Below are 19381 nucleotides of genomic sequence, written 5' to 3'. Positions count from 1 at the left end.
GATTTGATGGAATATTAAAAAGAAGAAGATAATAATGGTTGCAGATGCATCTGATGAGTCACTGTTAAATATAGTATAAGATGTGTTTATTAGCAGGTAATTTGAGACCTAATACATTTCCATTTCCTCGCAAGATCAGTGATTTGAAATTTGTACATAGTATTTTGTGCTGTCAATTCACAAATACTCAACAAAGGTCACTTTTGGCTCCAAGAAAGTAACGATGGTCCTCAAAAATACACTCGGGCGTCCCGGTGTGGGCTCAAAAGAACAGTTCTTTTTTTTTTTTGTTATTGTTACGGACTTTACTTAACTTTCTACTTCTCTTTTATTCGTGGTTGGATCAGAATGACATTTAGCAGGAATATTCTCGGAATGTATGTACATCGATCAGTTTTAGCCTGATCTAATGATGCACATATCACAAATCATTAGCTGTAATGTGTTCTCAGGAGATGGCCTGTGGTAAATTAATTGCTGACTTTTGATTCCTATTCAATTTTTCTTCCCAACGTGTGTGGGTTTTCTCCAGGTACTTTGTTTTCCTTCCATATCCCAAAAACATGCATGGTAGGCTGGTTGAACTTTCTAAATTGCCCTAGGTATGAGTGTGAGTGTGAATGGTTGTCACTCTCCTTGTGCCCTGTGGTTTGTTGGCAACCAGTTCAAGGTGTCCTTTGCCTGCTGCTCATAGTTGGCTGAGATAAGGTCCATAACTCCCAGTAGCCCATTTGAGGATAAGTCCTATGTAAAATGAATGAATGAATTCTATGGATGTTTAATAATATACTGCTTTGAAGTTCACTTTACTTAAATACACATATTTTTCCTTGGGAAAGTTTGCATGAATTGCTTTTTTAAGGGGAGCTTGGATGAATGATCCATTATAGAACAGCATATGAATAAATGCCAAACCAGACCAAATGTCCACATCATGTAGGCTACAGGGCCTCTTCGTATGAACTCTTTTCCATATGAGATAAGCAGGTTTTCCTGAACAGCGATCACATATGCATAATAGTGCTGGCAGCATGGGAAACAAGAAAATGTCATGTCAGGAGCAGATCAATAACAACTAACTGACGATGAATTTGAGAAGATACTATCTGCCTGACTGTTGGTGGTAATGAATGAAAGATTAACCTTTGCGTTCCTGCTAGTCTTGAGAAGTACCCTGAAGGGCATGCTCGGCTACTTCCTAATAAAAAAAAAGTTGTTTTTTCAATATATCAGGACCAGAGAATGGCTTAGTGGCTCCACACAAGACCCTGAAAAATATATTGACTCCCACCCCCTACCTATATGAGCATCATAAATGTGAAATATGAACACTCCACTGCTGAGTATTTTGTGTCACAAGCAATGACTTCCGAGGTGTGCATTGACACATCCTGGTTTATTAAAAATAAACACCCTATGTTATGACAATTCTGCTGCTCAAATTTAATAATTCCTTTTCCCTTGCATAAAAACGTTAAAAATGCAGTCACGTGATATGAAAGCTGTGTTGTTTGGCAAAGACTTCTTGGCTAGATGCATTATGTGTCCTTTGTGAGCCACGGGGGGAAACAAGAGCTCCTTTTCTCCTTCAGAAGCGTGATCCCCTTTCACCCCGCACCTTTGAGCTGGGAGCCAAGGCTTTCAATGGCTGTGACCCATGTGATCTCTGAGCTGGCTCACACTGGCCTCCAACAACCCAGCTGTTCATCCAGCCAGGCCGACACACTGCTCACTAAAATACTGCTTTCCAGAGGCAAGAGGGGCAACAACCTACACAACCTAAGTGCTATCCCTCAGGCTAAAGCCACAACACCAAGAGCGTTTGATGCATCAGCATTAGAGCTTGACAGGAAAATCTTTAAGTTTACGTCAAAATGGTAGATACATAATTTACAGTACTTTAGATGAGTAAATATTTGAAAGTAAAATCTATGATAAAACGCTATTTATTTCATCTGCCCTCACAGACTGTCGATCATGGCAACACAATTTGTTGTTGCCGGGTCCTTGATGCGCCGCAAATAAATCTTCCGCTGCCGACATAGATTGAAGTACATGTTATAGACTTCGAAAATAGGCGCAGGGCTTTAAGGGTTAATTATGACAACAACTGATCTACGTACACCTTTAGCCAAAGTAAAAAAAATCTCAGAAGGGAAAATTGATGGCTGGAAAGTGGGAAGTGACAATATGCAGTCGCAAATGGATGACAAAAGGCAATAGAAGAGTATATTTCTTCCTTCAGCTCAAACTGCTAAATAGCACCTCGCTGTTCTCGCTCTGTCAGTTTTGCCGTCCACTCGTTCTGTCTTCTATATTTGAAAATGTCAACCATGTAAGGCAAATTGAACTCTCTAGCATTGTTTGTTTCTTTTTCGAAAGAGCATCACCCCGGGCTTCTTGATCATTAAAAGCATCAAAACAAAGACAACAGCAACTTGAGAAAGCTTTTAAAAGCCTGCAATTTGGTGTGCCCACGTCTGTTGCATGTGTACAACATGAAAGCCTCTAAGGACACCCCATTGACAGTAAAATGAGAAGATCTTCTTAACCTACACATAAGAGAGTTCAGCTTACCCTAACTTCACCTTGGGTATTAACCTTGAGAGCCCACAGTGTGATTTTCAAAGAATATTATGTTCCATCTGCGTGAATTAATATTTGTAAATTGCATTCTGTCCTTCAGAAACTCCATGTGGGCATGGTTACCTCATTGAAGTAAGGATAATAAATTAGAGAACATTTCCATACTTTTCACCTAGACGTACAAGTGAATGATCCCCCATTTTTCTATTCATTTGTGAAATATTTGAATATGAATGTGGATGTGAAATACCATTGTATATGGTTGTGCATGTGTTCTGTAAGAGGTGTGTATGAGTAAGTTTCATCAATGCACATGTGCCTCATTGGTTGGCGGGGTGTTGGCAGGTTTGTGGTACCCTGCTGGGACAAACTGGACCCAAGCAGCCTGGTAGAAGGGACAAGCTGTGGCTTGTATGCATACACACATACACACACAAATGCACACACGAGGCAGCTGCTCCTTCTGCAGCTGCTGTCGTAGCCCGTCCCAGAACTCACAGTTCCAGGGGGGTATGCTTACAGAGGGAGAGGTAGGGTTGAGAAAGAAAATAGCAAAGTGGAAATGGGAAAATGGGAAGTGTCAAAACACATAGCGAAAAGATACAAAAATAAGTGAAAACTGTAAAAGCAAAGTGATGATGAAAATGAAGAGAAGAGAGCACATACAAAAAAGGTTAAAGAGAAAATAACTATTAACACACCGGCTGGTAACTGATCAGTGCCAGGTATCCCGATCAAAATGGATTGGACGTAGAGCCATATCAATGTCACTGAAACATGAGAATTCATAACCACTCCTTCCAGTTTAAATTAATTTAACATCTGTCGTTATCAATAGTGCAAACATAACTCCTGCCAAAATCATTGACCAATGTATTTTAAAGTTTGTTTTCTTTTAGTTTGCGTTAATGGACAAAGAACAATAATGCATAATGATATAGTACAAATACTATAATTGTTCATCTAGACGATTAATAAAAAGAATATTTTGAAAAGCTGAATGGATGAATAAATGAAGATTCATTATGCATGAGTCTTAAATATCACTCTAGGTTTTGCATATAATATTTAAATTGTAATTAAAAGTGTGGATTCAGTGTTAAAATTCATAATGAGCAACACAGCACATTTCGCAGTCAGCCGTGCTAAACCCCTTATTAAGAAAGCCCTGATTTATTCAAGGAAATTCTTTAATACTGACAAGAGATGATCTAGCTTCCACATTTCTTGAATGATTAAGAAAAAAGAAGTGATCAATGTGTATTTGTGGTTGTAAGCTGTTTGGAATGGTTTCATGAAAAGGCTGACCTGCCCGGTCTTGTAGCCACAGGCACTTGCTTGCACAGCACTGAAGAATGTTTACGTCACATTGAATGCAACCCAGGAATCCTGCAGAGGGCACTGCTAATAACAGAAACACTTAAAAGGAGCAAGCATGCAATCAGATGAGCAAGAAGTGGGATATAGATTAATCAGAACAGCCTGGACTTCTGATTAACAAAATTCAGAGAGGTCACCCGGAAAGTGTTGACACATTGCAAACATTCTAGAACAAGTGATAACGTCAGAGCCAATCGTGCTTTACAAATTATCTCCTAACACAGGGATTCAGTTGGACCTGTAGTTTTGTCACCATGTTTTTCAAACTGTTGCTACACAATTAGTCTGTTTCCTTGCAGATGCCAGTCATCAGTTGTTTTGTTTTCATATTGAATATGCCTTCTTTTTATCTGGGTGCCACTATCAATATGAGGTACCATTCTCTATCAAACTAACCATGTGTCTATGTTTTTGTTGTTATTGTTTTTTTTTCTTCCAGGTTCCAATGGCATGGGTAGCCAGCTGCAGAGCTGTTCTAGGTGCTGATTGGAAGTGAGTGTTGCACGCTCAAGACAATTATGGACTCATTACCACCACCATGCTAGAGGCAAAATATGAACACTGCACCATTTGTCAAACAAGCACAGATTTCCAATCAGGTAAATATTCATGTGGGCGTGTGTTTTATGTGTGGGCATTTTTTTATGTGTGCGTGAAAAAGCTTTGAATCCCTGGTAGAGGAATTATCGGTCAGAATGTCTGGAAAAATATTTGCATGGAGGAATGAATGACTCAACAACCCAGCCCAATATATTGTGCCAATACATTTGTGGCAGTGTCTAAATGGACAACCGGCCATACTCTGTATGCGTGAGGAATGCCCGGCCTACATTTAACTGTCTGAACATGTCCACATCAGCTGTCAATCTGCTGACTTCATTGAGATATAACAAGGAGCTATTATTTATCAAGCTATGAACCCACATGAATGGCACATGGGAATGTTCCTTAGAGGTATCTTCAAGACAATAAAGGCATGTGAAATTGTACAAACAAGGCAGTGGAGTGGAGAAGAAAAGCCTTCATGCTCTTCTTTAATCAGCCCCCCCCCCCCTCCCCCCCAAACTTTTCTTTTTTTAAGATACAGGAAGCACCTGTAATCCACCTTCCTGCTTAGGGATTGTGCACTAACAGGTGGCATAAATATTTTAGGTAGATTTAATTAATTGATCCAGTGAGTGAAAATAGAAAGGAATATTTATCACAGGTGGGGATTCTTTCATGGCTGAGAAGTGCCAGGGGCAAAGTCAAAAGGATGTGTCTCTTTAGTGTAAGTTATTTTTTCCCCTAATGTCGAAATGAGAAATGGGAATTTTGCACGACATGCAATACTCGTCTACTGTCTATGCCCATTGTGACACAAATTGGAAAACAGTTTTTGAGTGAACTAGTGTCTACTACTCAATACAGCAGTAGATGGCTAGAAGAGATTGGCGTATTTCAAAAGCAGCAATCTTCCCTGGAGCATATGTGCAGGGGTTCACTCCTCTGAGTTTATCCAACTGGTCTATGGATCGATACCAAATAAGCCAATTTCAAAGACTTGGTGAAACTTATGAGGTATTTCTCCTTTCTAGACTAAAAATAAAAATAAATAAAACATTCCAATACAGACAACCCTGCAGCCACTTGTGGCTATGCCATCCCAAAAGGATTTGAGATACCTCTTTTCAACCCTTATCATTAAAGTTTAGCGAAAAGACACAGTGTAGAAGTCCAAGAATCCATTGTGGCCATAATTAAACCCTCAGGGAATTAAAAGCAAGCTAATAAAATGTGTACTTAAGATTCCAGTCCAACACCTGGCTAAGTTTCAGATGTGTAACATAGATGCCATATGTCTCAAGCTGACCAAGTTACATATTGCAGTTTATTTTCGACATGTGTTTTCGTCGTCAAAGTGATTAAAAGCTCATTACGGAGTGCAACAACAGAGATTGTGAATCTTTGATGGGCTTTACAATAATTCATCAAGCAAAGCTACCGAGATGAATGCCCATACATGCACAAAACATGAGAGGTTAAATATGCAGCACAACTTAGAACACTGATAGCGAAACAGAGCAAATAAGCACTGGATGCTTGACACAGATAAACAGATGGTCTTGGAGATTCCCTTTTAGACTGCTATTGGCTGTTCAGCCATTACAAATGGTGTTGCATTCTTTACAGTGAAGACTAATGGTGTGCTGACCTATGGGCTAGGAATCTGAACTCTAACCACAGCTGCACATGGAGGCCAAGAGCTAAGAGTGGACCACAGGTTCAAAGGTCAGCCATAATGTGACTTGATCTAACACAATTAATGAACACAATGTCCTGGCTTGGGCAAAATAAAGACTATGAGTTTGTTGTCTTCATACTGCAAAACTAATGCAATTTTCTATTTAAACAGAATGTGGACTCGAGTGACGTAAATGCACCATGCTGTGTCACAGTGTACCTGGATGTAAATATGTTCCGACTAGGACTCCACCACCATCATCCTTTTGAGGCAATGCTGAGGATTGTATGCTACCAGAGGAGACACTGTTTCAACATGATAACTTAAAGTGTGTCATCAAAAAGATAAGGTATGTTTTGTGCCCCAGTCTGTCATTGTTCATTTTCTACTGCCTTTGTTTTATTGAACAGAGTTGAATTTATTTTCACGTTATAATATTAGTTTGGGTTCATACAACTATGAAGTTCAGCTGGGATAGGCTCCAGCACCCACTGCAACCCTTGTGAAGATAAGCAATTCAGAATATGAATGAATGAATTTAACACTTGTCATAAATTAGAGTTGCCAATAAATTCCCAACTGGCAGTTGGCATATTAAGGTTTCTAAAACTTTTAAAATGCATAAAACATTGTCATTTCTATCTTTGTTTGTGCCCCAAACCATAAAAATTCAATAAAATTAAATATTTGTTCCATTGTTATCTTGATGCTAATAAGGAAATAATGTGTGACAGGGTTATTAGCTCGCTGTGGGAAATAATTATGGAATAACCACTTTCCAATAACCACATTCCAAATACCACTTACAATAGAGACTGTAAACTGCTGTTAATGTCCAATCTCTGTTGGCGCAAATGATTAAAGTCTCAGGTATTATATGGATATAAACTTTTTTTTTTTCTTTTGCAATTAGCAAACTACATTTTACCAAGAAAACAATAAGAACTTAATCAAAATTTAATTTGTTCCATTGAGATGCATGCTGAGTTAAGGTCAAAGGGCTAAGCCTCAGGTAAATGTGAGGCATTGGGAGTACACAGTCTCTCCTCCTATTCCCATCTGATTTAAGTGAATCCATAGGGGGTTGCAGTAAACACAGCAGGGACATAACCCTTCAGGAAAGGCTGCTGTTGTAATGGGTTTTTACATAATGACCAACATGCCCCATTCCTTTTCTCCTCTACATACCAAATCCCTCTTCACCAGGTCTGACCAAAACTCTCATTCAACCTGTGTATATGAGGGACCTCAGCCTTCTCCTGTTCCTCAGCTCCTTTTCAGAGTTGCTGGTCACATCCCCACTTTTTATGGGAAGTACGTATTGTGATGGCATAAGTTCTCTCAGGGGGGAACAGCACTTGCTAGAATCGGTGTGAAAGACCGGTTTGATCTACTCTTCATTCACAGCCTTTCTCAAATTTTCATCACAACATTCAGGCCCACTCGCCATGGGAAGCCTTCAAGCAAATCAAATCAAATCATCTGTGTCGCTAAAACAGACATTGTAGCACAACAGAGAATACACCTGATAAGTACAGGTGGGAGTGGTGGGGACTATAGTGACTACAGAAGCTTAAATTCACATCATGGCAGTCACATGAAAGCATTTGAAGACTAAATATTAATCAACACTTGAAACACTTCTTCCAATATTTAGAGACCATTCTTTCCCGACAGACAGTTATCCTCATTTTAGTGAGTGACATGAACCACTGATGCTCCTTGCAAGAGTTCACACATTTAAAGGAGGAATTAAATAATATATGACCTGAATCAATCTCACTCTGTAGGGTACTCTACTCCAAAGAATAAAAGATCTCTTTAACTTACAGAGGCTCCTAATTATCACAAATCATCAACTTGAAAGAAAAGTTTTGATCCAAGTTCCTTTAACTAAACTGCTATAGTTTTAAACCTTCCTTTATAATGTCTGATGCCCTAAATGCTCTTGATTAAGAAAACATTACAGCGACTTGTATCAATTTATGATTTAAAATTGTCTCATACTATCTAACTGTTCCAAAAATAATTAATGACTACCCGCAATTAGTGATTCATTCAGGGTGTATCTAAATTCTTACTTGAAGTCAGTATTGAGAGGCTCCATCCACATAATTAATGGATATATACTGTATCTACCACATCCTGCTGCCTATATAATCGGGATGTTCTCTTACATCTATTTTCTTTTGGTTTCACTCTTCTTGGTTCTGTTTTCTTTGGTTGGGGATAGTTGATTCCTTTAATATATTTTTTAATTTGTTAAAAGGGTTTTGTAAGAAACTGCCAGGGTAAAACCAACTTGAATGCAGAAATCTAAACGAGGCACGTTAAATGACAACAATATGTGGGGGTAAGTGGATTGTAGGACGGTAGATAGGTAAGAATTAATCTTAATAATCAGATGGTACTATTATTATGATCGGTCTGAACATTTGGTTGAGTTTTTGCATAGATATGTAACTATTCGCCTTTGTATGACAAGTCAAAATACATGAAATAGGAATGAAAGAAATGTATATCATTTTGTTGTAAAATAATTGCAGAAAACCTTGATATTTATCTAAATCTGCAGTGATTCCTTGGACACAGTGCAGTGGTTCCAATTCTTGAAGTCTCACAGGAAGGGAGGTTTTAAGGCGACAAGGAAATTGTTGACTGATTAGGGTCGAACAATAGTGTCAAGTTTTTCATGTTGAAGTGTTCCCACGCAGTAAAAGCCTGCTCATGACACATTCTAAGCACAAGTCTTAGAGCTATTACCTGACATTGTTGCTAAAGCATCACAGACCAATTGCCTTGTGAGCAATTAAAGAAAACAAGATTTGTCGTAAACTGATGAAAGAACGAGAAAATCCCAAAGGCAGGATTGAAGAAACAAAGCCACTCATTCCTACCTTTTAAGAGTGTTTTCAGTCATATCCACACTTTATGATACCGCAGATATTATTTTATTTTCGGGGTGGCATGGGAGTTATTGTACAGGGGTAATACAATGAGACAAATTCAGTTAATGGACTATGAAAAAAATGTTGTTTTTAAATGTCTGATCTTCCACTGCGGAAATATTCAAATTATAATAACAACTGAAACACAAATACAACTTGACACCACATTTGGTTTGCGGGTGTTTTTGGCAATTAACTCACCACATGAGTCTGTCCCAAAGACCGAGGTAAATTGTTCACAGACAGCATTTTACTTCGCTTGAGCTTTGAATTATATGATAATAGCAGTGGGTATTATGCTAAAATACATTGCAATGTTTCCCGCCGGCCGAGTGGTTAGTGCGTTGGCCTCACAGTTCTGGGGTTGGGGTTTGATCCGGGTCTCAAATTTATGGAGTTTTCTGGCTCTACCGGGGGTTGAGAGGGTTTTCTTTGGGTACTCTGGTTTCTACCCACATCCCAAAAACATGTAGAGTCGCCTGGTTAAACAATTCCTTGTAGGTATGAGTGTGGGTGTGAATGGTTGTCCGTCTCCTTGTGTCCTTTGATTGACTGGCCATCAATTCAGGCTGTCCCCCGCCAGAGAGGCCTGTAGGCTGGGATAGACTTCAACCCCCCCAAACAACCAACCTTGGGAGAATAAGTGGTTTAGAAAATGAATGATTAAACATTACAATGTAAAACACCGTTGAGGGGCTTAAACAAATCACCATCATTGTAATGGAATCCTGCAAACAACGTTACTTTAATGCAAATGGATGAGCAACATGTAGTGTCGATACAAATAGTATACAGCAGTAGTACACACAAGTTTATATTTTATTTGGTTTGTAGGAATATCCATTACTAGAACTGATTGGGGACGAATAGTTGCTGGCATGTGATTTGGAGTTTAGGCCCTTTTGCAGCCATTGGATTACTTACCTGGAGAACATGTAAGTGGATGTCTAGTTCCTCCATGTCTTTCACCATTCTCTCTCTTATGGGTCTACAGGCTTTATGAGGCTGATGCTTTCAACATAATCCAGCTTTAGATGTTGATAGAGAACACGGAGAGGATAAGATTGGAGCCTGCATTCTGCAAGTGGATCCTCAAGTACTTGACTGACTATATCCACTTTAGGATGTGCGGCGGAGGACCGGTGTTTTACAAACCCTGGTGAGCAGCAAGACTTATCACATTGTTTATGATTGTATTTTAACAAGATTAAACCGTTTACTTAGTGATGGAAAACAATGATGACAGTTGGACTTTAAATACGACTACATTCCGTAGGAGTACCTGAAGAAGTGTCTTATTTGTTTATATAGTATATCTGAAGACAATGAATGCATTACAAATGGTTTGTAAGTAATTGAATAAGCACACAAAACAACATGGCACGCTAATTGCCACTGGCTACAGCAACCAGTCACATTGACCTGAAATGAAATATCTTTCTATTATTTCCCAAGACTAAAAACACCACCTTGCACTCTCAACGTAATACTAGAGTATAATATGTCAACTAGTATTTTTTCATGCTTTGAAATAGGAATTTTTAAGAATGACTTAAGGGAGGCTGGGGGAAACAAAAAAATAATAAAATATAAGGGTGAAACATATCATCACGCCGGGATACAGTATGTGAGATATGTGACGTTTAAGAAGTCAGGGGAGCAAAGCCTTGAGGGCATACAATCAATATTACATTTTCCATTGCCACCTTCATAGCTATTGTAAATGGCTTGTGTCAAAAATAATAACAGGCTGTATCAGGAACCTTGGGTTTGCAATTTTGCTCAGAGTGCTTGGAGGCCCCGGTTGTGTCCCCTCCCCCCTTCCTCTAACACAACTGAGTGTTAATGACGCTGTGGTGGCAGGCACTTCTCACATCACAGTTTACTTCTCTTGGTCTTTCATCGAAACGAGTCTGCTCACTTCAAGTATTAAATCCTGCTAACAGTAAAATTAGCACTGTAAGAGATTATTCATCTCTGCTTGGTAAATATTCTTTTCTTTCCATTTTAGGATGATTTTTACTTTAGATAGAATAGTGTGATTTTTTTCTACTTCATCACAGGTGGGAAACTGATAGCACAAGGAGCCAAGTATGTGCAGCTTTTCCTACCAACCAGTGAAGACAACACCTTTTCACCAATCTGGTTTTATTATGCCTGTAATGAGTTGATTGCAGTCGCGTGCTGCTTGTTTCAGTCGAAACCTCATTGGTCAAACTGTCCATGCGATTTTAGTTGGAATTAAATCATGCGCCCACATGGCCCTTTGTGGAATTGGTTTGACACCTGTGTTCTAAATGAATTATTTTCTGGTAACATACTATGAGACGTGATGATATGACAAAAGGGGAGGAGAAAATAATAGGAGGAAACAATTACTATAAATTTAAAGCAGACAATATATTCAAAGATGATAATAAAAACAGATATTTTAACATAATTGGTAAAACATGACAGAACCAATCCCTCTAGGAATATTACCAGACGGTCCCTTATACTGCCATGCCAGAAAGTCTTGTCACATCTTTGTCCATGATGAAGCTGGTTAGCATCCAAGATCTCTTCTCTAAGATACTCCTTTAGAGATTAACCATCTATTTGTTTTGTTCATGACTGATAATAATGGTCAGGGTCACGGGGAGTTGGAGAACTGAAGTCGCAAAGAGATTGGGTGAATCCCTGTTTAAATCAAGAAATGATATAAATATCTTGCATGTTTTAAAGAGCACCTGTAGTGGTAGCTGGTTAATGTATTGGAAACATTTTGCCTGGCTCTGAAGTTTGAGACTTGAGAACCATTCAGCACTGTGTTCATTTGAACAGCATTGTGAGTGTTGACATGGGGTTCCACTTATTTCTTCGTCCTCTAGAAACAATGATCAAATGCCAAAGAGAGAGAGAGAGAGGAAAGATGTTGGAACCAATACCCAGGGTAGAAAAGACATTGTAAGCAAACTAACTGGACACACAACAAAGTAGACAGGCCTCCAACTTTTGATTTAGCCCGTCTGGTGGTCCATTGGTCTGGGGATAGCGTCATGAAGAAAGACTCGCCAGGCATCAATAGGAGAGCTTTTCAAAAGTAGAAAATGAATGATTAGGACCACAGTCAATGAAACCAAGTATCTGGCGCCCATCTGGGTCAACACCCATTGGAGTTGGTCTGACACCAGACTAACTTGCTGTGTGACTGATGCCTGATGTTGCTGAGACCTGGGCTCTGAAGGTCACTGACTCTTTGGTTAATGGCAGACAGCTGCTCCTCATGATGATTCAAACAACTCTCTTGATGCCATAATGTTGTCTTGAGTGCTTCTGAATCAATTAAGTCCTGGTCAGATAAATTGGAGTTCTGCAACTGTGGTCAGATGCACATAATCACCAAAACATAGGAAATTATTGAATGAATCAAGTTCATAAATACATGCACCTCTAAATCATGAAGATTCAGGAACAATGTAATCTCCCATTAGGTGAGACAATAGCATTGTAACACGTGCTTAAGCCGATTTAAAAATCAAATATATATCTTTGCTTATTGTGCACATATCTGTGTGTGACTATGTGTAGGTTTTTCTTTCCGTTGGAATTAGAGAGGTGGGTGTAGGGTTGTTGAGAGGGTGTAAAATGCTTGGGATCCCACCGAGCACGCCAGGGCACGAGTGGCACGCAAGACTGAGAGACACAATGCAAATGTAAAGCAAACAGACACCAGCGCATACACAACAACGACCATATAGGGAGTGATGGAACCACCTTAGGTGACATGTAATCCATCCGTCTATCCATCACATTTGAGCCAAAAGGCAGATGTCAAGGTTGGTCAAACCGTATGTGCCTATGTGCGTGTGTGTGTGTGCGCTAAATGCAAAACCTGGGTTTCTTAATGATATGATGTAACAGCGGTGCAAAAAATGAACGTTTAAAACTCATCTTGGATGTAATAGATTAATCTACATTAGTATTCCAGGCACATTTTCATTGCTATGAGCCACTTGTCATTCGCTTGAGGCAACAAATACTGCTGTCCAATAAAAGGATGTGCAGCATCCAGTTGTGTCCAATGAGACATGGCTTCAACGGCTGTCTTTAAGAGGTGATAAAAAGGTCTGTGACCTTCCAGAAATGAAAGCACCCTTCTGATTTGTGAGACACAACCATGGAAAGTGTTGTTGGAAGCGCACAGAGTGGGTGGTCTGAGCCGGGTTCATGCACCTTTCTCTGTACAAACAGTCCAAATTTACATCTTTTTAATACCCCACGACTCCACTGGAGGTTGTAAATCAAAAGAGGGTTTTAACCTCTAGGAGCCAGCAGGGGTTAATGCTAAGAGCAATAGCTGCGGCTGTTTTGTCGAGGAGTGAGCAAATGGATGTCCTTGACAACTGGGTGTTTCAGACTGTTGGAGGGCATGTATGGCTTCGGGTCACTTTCAGTTTACAGTTAATCAATAATGAATCCATTATTGCGGCATACTAATAAAGCAGCAAGTGAACCATGCATTATTTTTGATTAAAAATAATTATTATTTCCCTAAAACGTTAAGACAGCTTTACAACCCATGAAAAGTGGCATTCGAACAAAATCCAGGCAAAAATAAATACATATTTACAGCACTAAATTGTTTTCTTTTCTCTACATGGATTTGGATTATTCTGTTTTTCTTTAACATCAGTCCAACAAACCCCATTTTCTGAAATTCCACACTTTGGTTTCACTGTATATATATATTGTAGTTTTACAATAAATAGAGACTTTCATAACAGTGAATAAGGAGCTTCCATCAATCAATGTCAAAGTTAATGAATCACAGAAACACACATGCAAGTTTTACCCTTACTACCTCCTTTCCATGAATAATACTTTGCTCATGGCATTTTCCTCTGCCATCATAAAGATCATTCACACGTTGTGAAATCTCTAAGGTATCATCGCGAGCAGCACACATGGTACAGCTCGGTAGATCTCAGAAAGGCCATCAGAGTACCAGGAGAGTTGGCTTCTCTCTGAATGAGAGCGGAGAAGATTATTCTCAGTTGATTATTTAATGACCATCCAAATGAGATAGCTTCTATAGAAAAACTTCTATTTGACCATGCCATGCAGAAGCCCAAGAGTCAGTAAGGTTCAAGTACACCGGTTTAGAATGTCTATCTCAGTTTTGGCATTCATTCTAAATATAAATAACATAAATAGGTTTAGCTATGAAGAAATACAAAGCTCATAACCTAAAATGCAGATATAATTATACTTTAGGATGGAAACAATAATAAACGACTGCAAAAATATTTAAAAGAAAACAAGGAAACAACGCAGTGATAATGAAATGATTATTCTACTTCACCAAATAGTGGTCAGCAACCTTAGAGTGCCTGAAAAACTACTTTCACAGCCAGTAGATCTGTGCCAAGTACCATGCAGTGACAATGGGCCTTCAGTTCAACCGATTCCAGATCCTGGAATGGTTTTACAGACACCATGATTTGTCTTGTGATTGATTCGTTTTTTGTAAGTGGCAATTTTTGCCCTGTCAAATCGTAATTCAAATTCGTCATGGCTTAATCAATGTTGATGGGGCTATTCCCGAGCCTGTTCACCATACAAGCAAAACATGGACCTGACCTTATACAACTGCCATAAAGCACTTTCTTACCACCTCCCGTTTTTATCCCAACCTGTGAAAGTTCAAATGGAGGTATTGATTATGCGCGCACAAATATAGTGGACTCTGCAGGAATGACACCGCACTTAGAGATCATTGCACAAATATGCCCTAAATCACAAAATTGGAGGAGTGATAGTTACTGGCGTGGATCTACTAGGGTTGAGTGGCTGTGCATTGGCTTAGTGTTTAATCAATGGATAACATTTTATGCATTTACATATTGATATTTCCTATGACAACTGCTGGAAGACACTAGAGGTCTTTCAGTCATCATCCACATGAAATGTCCTTAGTCACCATCTAACTGCAATATAATAATAATAATATTTACAATAATTTATAAACTATGCACACTTGTTCACCATCATGCTACTCTGTCCATGCAGTATAAACCGTTGAGCAAGTCACCTTATTAATGTCATGTTTAGACACGTATTGACGTGAGTGCAGTGGCGATCAATCTGTGGTAAGGAAAGACAATGCAGACAGAGTTCACCCCCACTCAAGTCTTGGAAGCACTTAACATTTCCCATACACAAATAGAAAAACAAAAACCATTTCCTGCTGTGGTTCTCAATAAATTAATATCAACATTTTCAGAACATTTGCTCATGTCCTCTCTGCTCAAGTCATTGTTTAATGTTTGACAATGTATATGGAATTCTAATAGTTTCCATGCTGTAAAGCTTTGACCAATCAGCTGATGAAAGTGGTACCATAATGAAGGCACCGTTCTTCTCACTCAGCATATCTCATATTGATGTTTTCCTCCTGTAATATCTAAAAGCCGTTTCATTACTCATTAATCAGGGCTAAATCCACTGCTTTTCTCAGCATCTCCACATATAAGCTTATGATCTCAAAGCAAGCACAATGTATTTTGACCCAGCAGCTGGTGGAATTATAAAGTATGCAGATATTCTGTCGAGAAAGCTTACTTGGGCATATTATCACTACAGGAAGTGTATCGCACTCACCAGGCAGTAAACCATAGGCATATTATTGTGTTTACTTGCTATTGTGACGATCAATACTGTAAATATGGGGAATCAGCATTTGCCGAATGACGGAGTGACAAAATTGATCCTCAGATGAATTCTTTACAAGACTAAAAACCGTAGAATGTAGCCAGTCAGACCGGCTATCAAACACATGTCCAATGACTTTTGATATTTATCAAAATTGAATGGCAGGTAAACGGGACAAGTCAGCATAAAAACAACATGTGTGTATATATAGCCTTATTGCATTTGATTTATGCGTGTGGTCATCTGTGGAATGCGTCTGCATGTGTGTGTGCTCTCTTTGCAATTTTAAATCAATGGCCATCCCCCTGATACAGATGGTAGCATAAATCATTGTTTGTTGATCACTTGTCAGGAGGCAGAGGGCTAATGTCATTTGTCTAATTACTGACGCTCACAGCCCGACTAGAAGAAAAAGGATTCATTATGACATTGTAAGGTATAATATATTTATTTTTATTAGTCATTCACACTGTTTCTCTTTTAACTCCATAGCAACCAGGATTTACATTAATTCTCGTTAAAGAAACTAACTAGGAAACAAAATAAATAATAAAATGTAGTCAATGTAACAGTATTTTTTCAGGAGTAGATTTTTTGGTTCTTTTCCCACCATTGGCTGCAAGACATGGGATCACTGGAAGACATGGATGTTTTCTATTTAAGGTCATTATTTATTTATTGCAATATTATTTTTACCATTCTGTTGTGTTCACTTAGGGAAAAGGCTTTTATTGGACAGACATTTATTACAGTATACACTATTTCTTTATTGCAAGGGGACTTTGAGCGAGAAGGGGTGTGCATACTGAAATGGTTGCTAGCCAGTTCAATAATAACAGATTTATATTATAGTGTACATAAATAACATTTGTAAGTTGCTGTACATATTTTATTGGTGGCTTTTATTACATTTCATCTGAGGTTTTATTCTTTATCGAATTGAATAAATGATCACAAAATGCATGGCTTGTGGGACATACTCTTAAATGTACATCTTACGATTTGAAGAATGAATGCTCTTGTAAAAAACATTATGTTTTAACCAAGGCAACTTGTTGGTGGTTGGAGTTTCAGGAAGTGGGGTGATTAGGTCAGACAGGCTTGCATTCTGAGGTGAGAAATGTAGTGAATTAGATATCACTCACAATTGCTATATGGTGCTGACAGTAACAGGTTGGGTTGTGATTGAAAATGTACCAATATAACTAAATCCCTCACTGGTCCATGTAATTGTTACACTACTTTGCTTCTTTTCTTTAACATGTTGTAGCACATCTTTGCTGTCATAAAGTCCAGAGTTTTTGTTAGACTCCAAATCCCTAACAATATGTTTGTGTCTTGTCAACAAACACCCGCTCATTCCTTCACTCACTCAAATTGGAGCTGACGTGGATGAGTAATGTTTTTCCTTTTGCCTTAAAGGAGCTGAAGTGGGAATGACATTCAAAAAAATGTTTTCAGCTATGACAAATTCTGTGGCATGTCAAGGTAACAGGCCTGTGTTCACAATTGGAATTCACCATGATTAACTTTTCAGCAAGTTTCTGGAACCATAGAGAAAATTGCTTGAAATGAACAGCAATTACACGGTTGGAGCCGTCACTTAAAGGATGAGTATAGTTTCTGTACTATGGCCTAATGAGATTATTAGTGAGTTCTTATTAAGAGGGAGCATACAGCTCACAGGGATATGGAAAATGGGATCGTATGAGTCAGAAATGTGCTTTACCAACTGGCCTTCATGTTAATTACTACATTACCCTTCCTAATTAACTAGTCTGCAGAAGAATATAATAATTCATGGAATCACAGTGGCACCTTCTCTCGCCTCGGTCATTTTACCTCACTGATTCTCAATCACATGCGGTCACGTCTCGTTTATGGTCTGTAAAACTTGCATGACACTTAGTATGTTTAAAGCATGGGCATATCACACTGAAGGCAGAAAATCTGCACTTTTTGATATACATTTGCAGCACTTGTCTGGGTCATTGCGGTTTTGAAAATCAATGTGCTGTCTCCTCCTGATCACATTTCTGTCCCTCATCTCATCACCCCACATGAGAGTGTATGACTGTCCTATCATAGGGCCGACTCGGCAGATGAAGAAAAAAAAGGCATTCTTAAAACAACTTAATCTAATTCCTGTCTAGTGCTGACTGGTGGATTTTATAAAATAAAAAAAATAAAAAAACAAGGAGCTTGCTATTAATACGCTTGCCTAATTTGATTCACTGCGATCGGCTGGCAACCGATTCTGGGTGTCCCCCCCACCTTTTGCCCCAAAGACAGCTGGTATAGGCTCCAGTACACCCGGCAATTCTTTAGAGGATAAAGCTCTTCAGAAAATGAATGACTGAATATTTTGATTCAAGATTTTTATTTATTTTTAATTTGAAGTGCTGATTTTCTCCTTCAAACTTTGCATTCAAATGCTGCATTTGCAGCAAGTATAGCATTGCAGACCTTTGACATTCTAGTTGTTAATCTGTTGAAGGGTGCCTCACGCCAGCTGACAAGCATTGTAGAGGTAATGTGGTAGTTTTGGATTGCTTTATGGCTAATAAAGTGTACAAGGGAGAAATATTAGTACTAAATAAGGAACACTTTGACTCCACTGTGTATTGCCCCACTATACTACTCTGTGGACTGTTGAATGGAGCCAGTTTCATCCTACAACAGGACAGATCCAAATTATGCAAGAACTAGTATTTAGAAAATGGAGTGTTTCCCTTATGATTATGAGGAAAACACAAATTTGTTTGGGTGACCACACATATTTGAGGGGTAGGGTCTATTGTAAATATAAATAAGTAAAATAAACACTGTGTGACTACAATGTTCTTACAATTAGTACCAAGAATATCGAGGCAATGTGTCAACCAGCCTCAGGAAAGACTCACTATAAACCATTGCTGTTCAATGCTTTATACAGTATATATCTAGGAAGCAGTGCCACCTAGGGATAGGATGCTTGGATCTGTGGAGGGAGTTTGATCTTTTAGATGTGTTTATTTCAAAAAGCCATTCAAATAAACTTTATCATTTGGCTTTTTGTTTGTTTTTTCTAAAATACAATTCCTACTCGGTTGCAAATATGCTTGGCTGCAGTACTGGTGTTGTGATATGTGCCATACATGTTTTATCAGATATGCTGAACCAACATTATTTGAGGAGAGCTTTGACTTTCTAGCCATGAAAAACAACAGTGGTCTTATGATACCCTCACAAGGCACAGTGAACGTATGCAGAGAAAGTAATTTTCCAAAATCTATCCAGGGTACAAAGATAGTGGCAGTAACTGATATGTTTTGGGGGGTGGGGCCTTTAGAAAAACTGTTTTTATTTAAAAACATAATGTAGAAACTAATTTAAATGTTTTGATCTTATTTGATTTCACTGATTAGTAGCTTACACATGGAGTTATTTGTGTACTTTGATTGAACAGTCATGACATTAGATTTAAGTGCATTTTTGTGAGAAAATATACCATATTGGAATTATTATTATTACTTTCCTGTTACTTTGAAAGGGGAGGCTTGATGTCCAT

General features: G+C 38.6%; 1 long non-coding RNA gene across 1 annotated transcript in view; it reads left to right on the top strand.

Moving 5' to 3' along the window:
* LOC144206181 (uncharacterized) overlaps positions 1-19381 on the top strand; it is a 36088-nt gene that overhangs the window by 4952 nt on the left and 11755 nt on the right. Inside the window, exons 4-7 of the long non-coding RNA XR_013328309.1 lie at positions 4406-4565; positions 6139-6237; positions 6362-6539; positions 10133-10297. This is a non-coding gene — a long non-coding RNA (uncharacterized LOC144206181). The remainder of the gene's footprint in view (positions 1-4405; positions 4566-6138; positions 6238-6361; positions 6540-10132; positions 10298-19381) is intronic.

This window comes from Stigmatopora nigra, chromosome 13 (genome assembly GCF_051989575.1).
Source record: "Stigmatopora nigra isolate UIUO_SnigA chromosome 13, RoL_Snig_1.1, whole genome shotgun sequence".
NCBI lineage: Eukaryota > Metazoa > Chordata > Actinopteri > Syngnathiformes > Syngnathidae > Stigmatopora > Stigmatopora nigra.
Note: the sequence above shows the minus strand (reverse complement) of the source record. Positions and strands in the feature narration are given on the sequence as shown.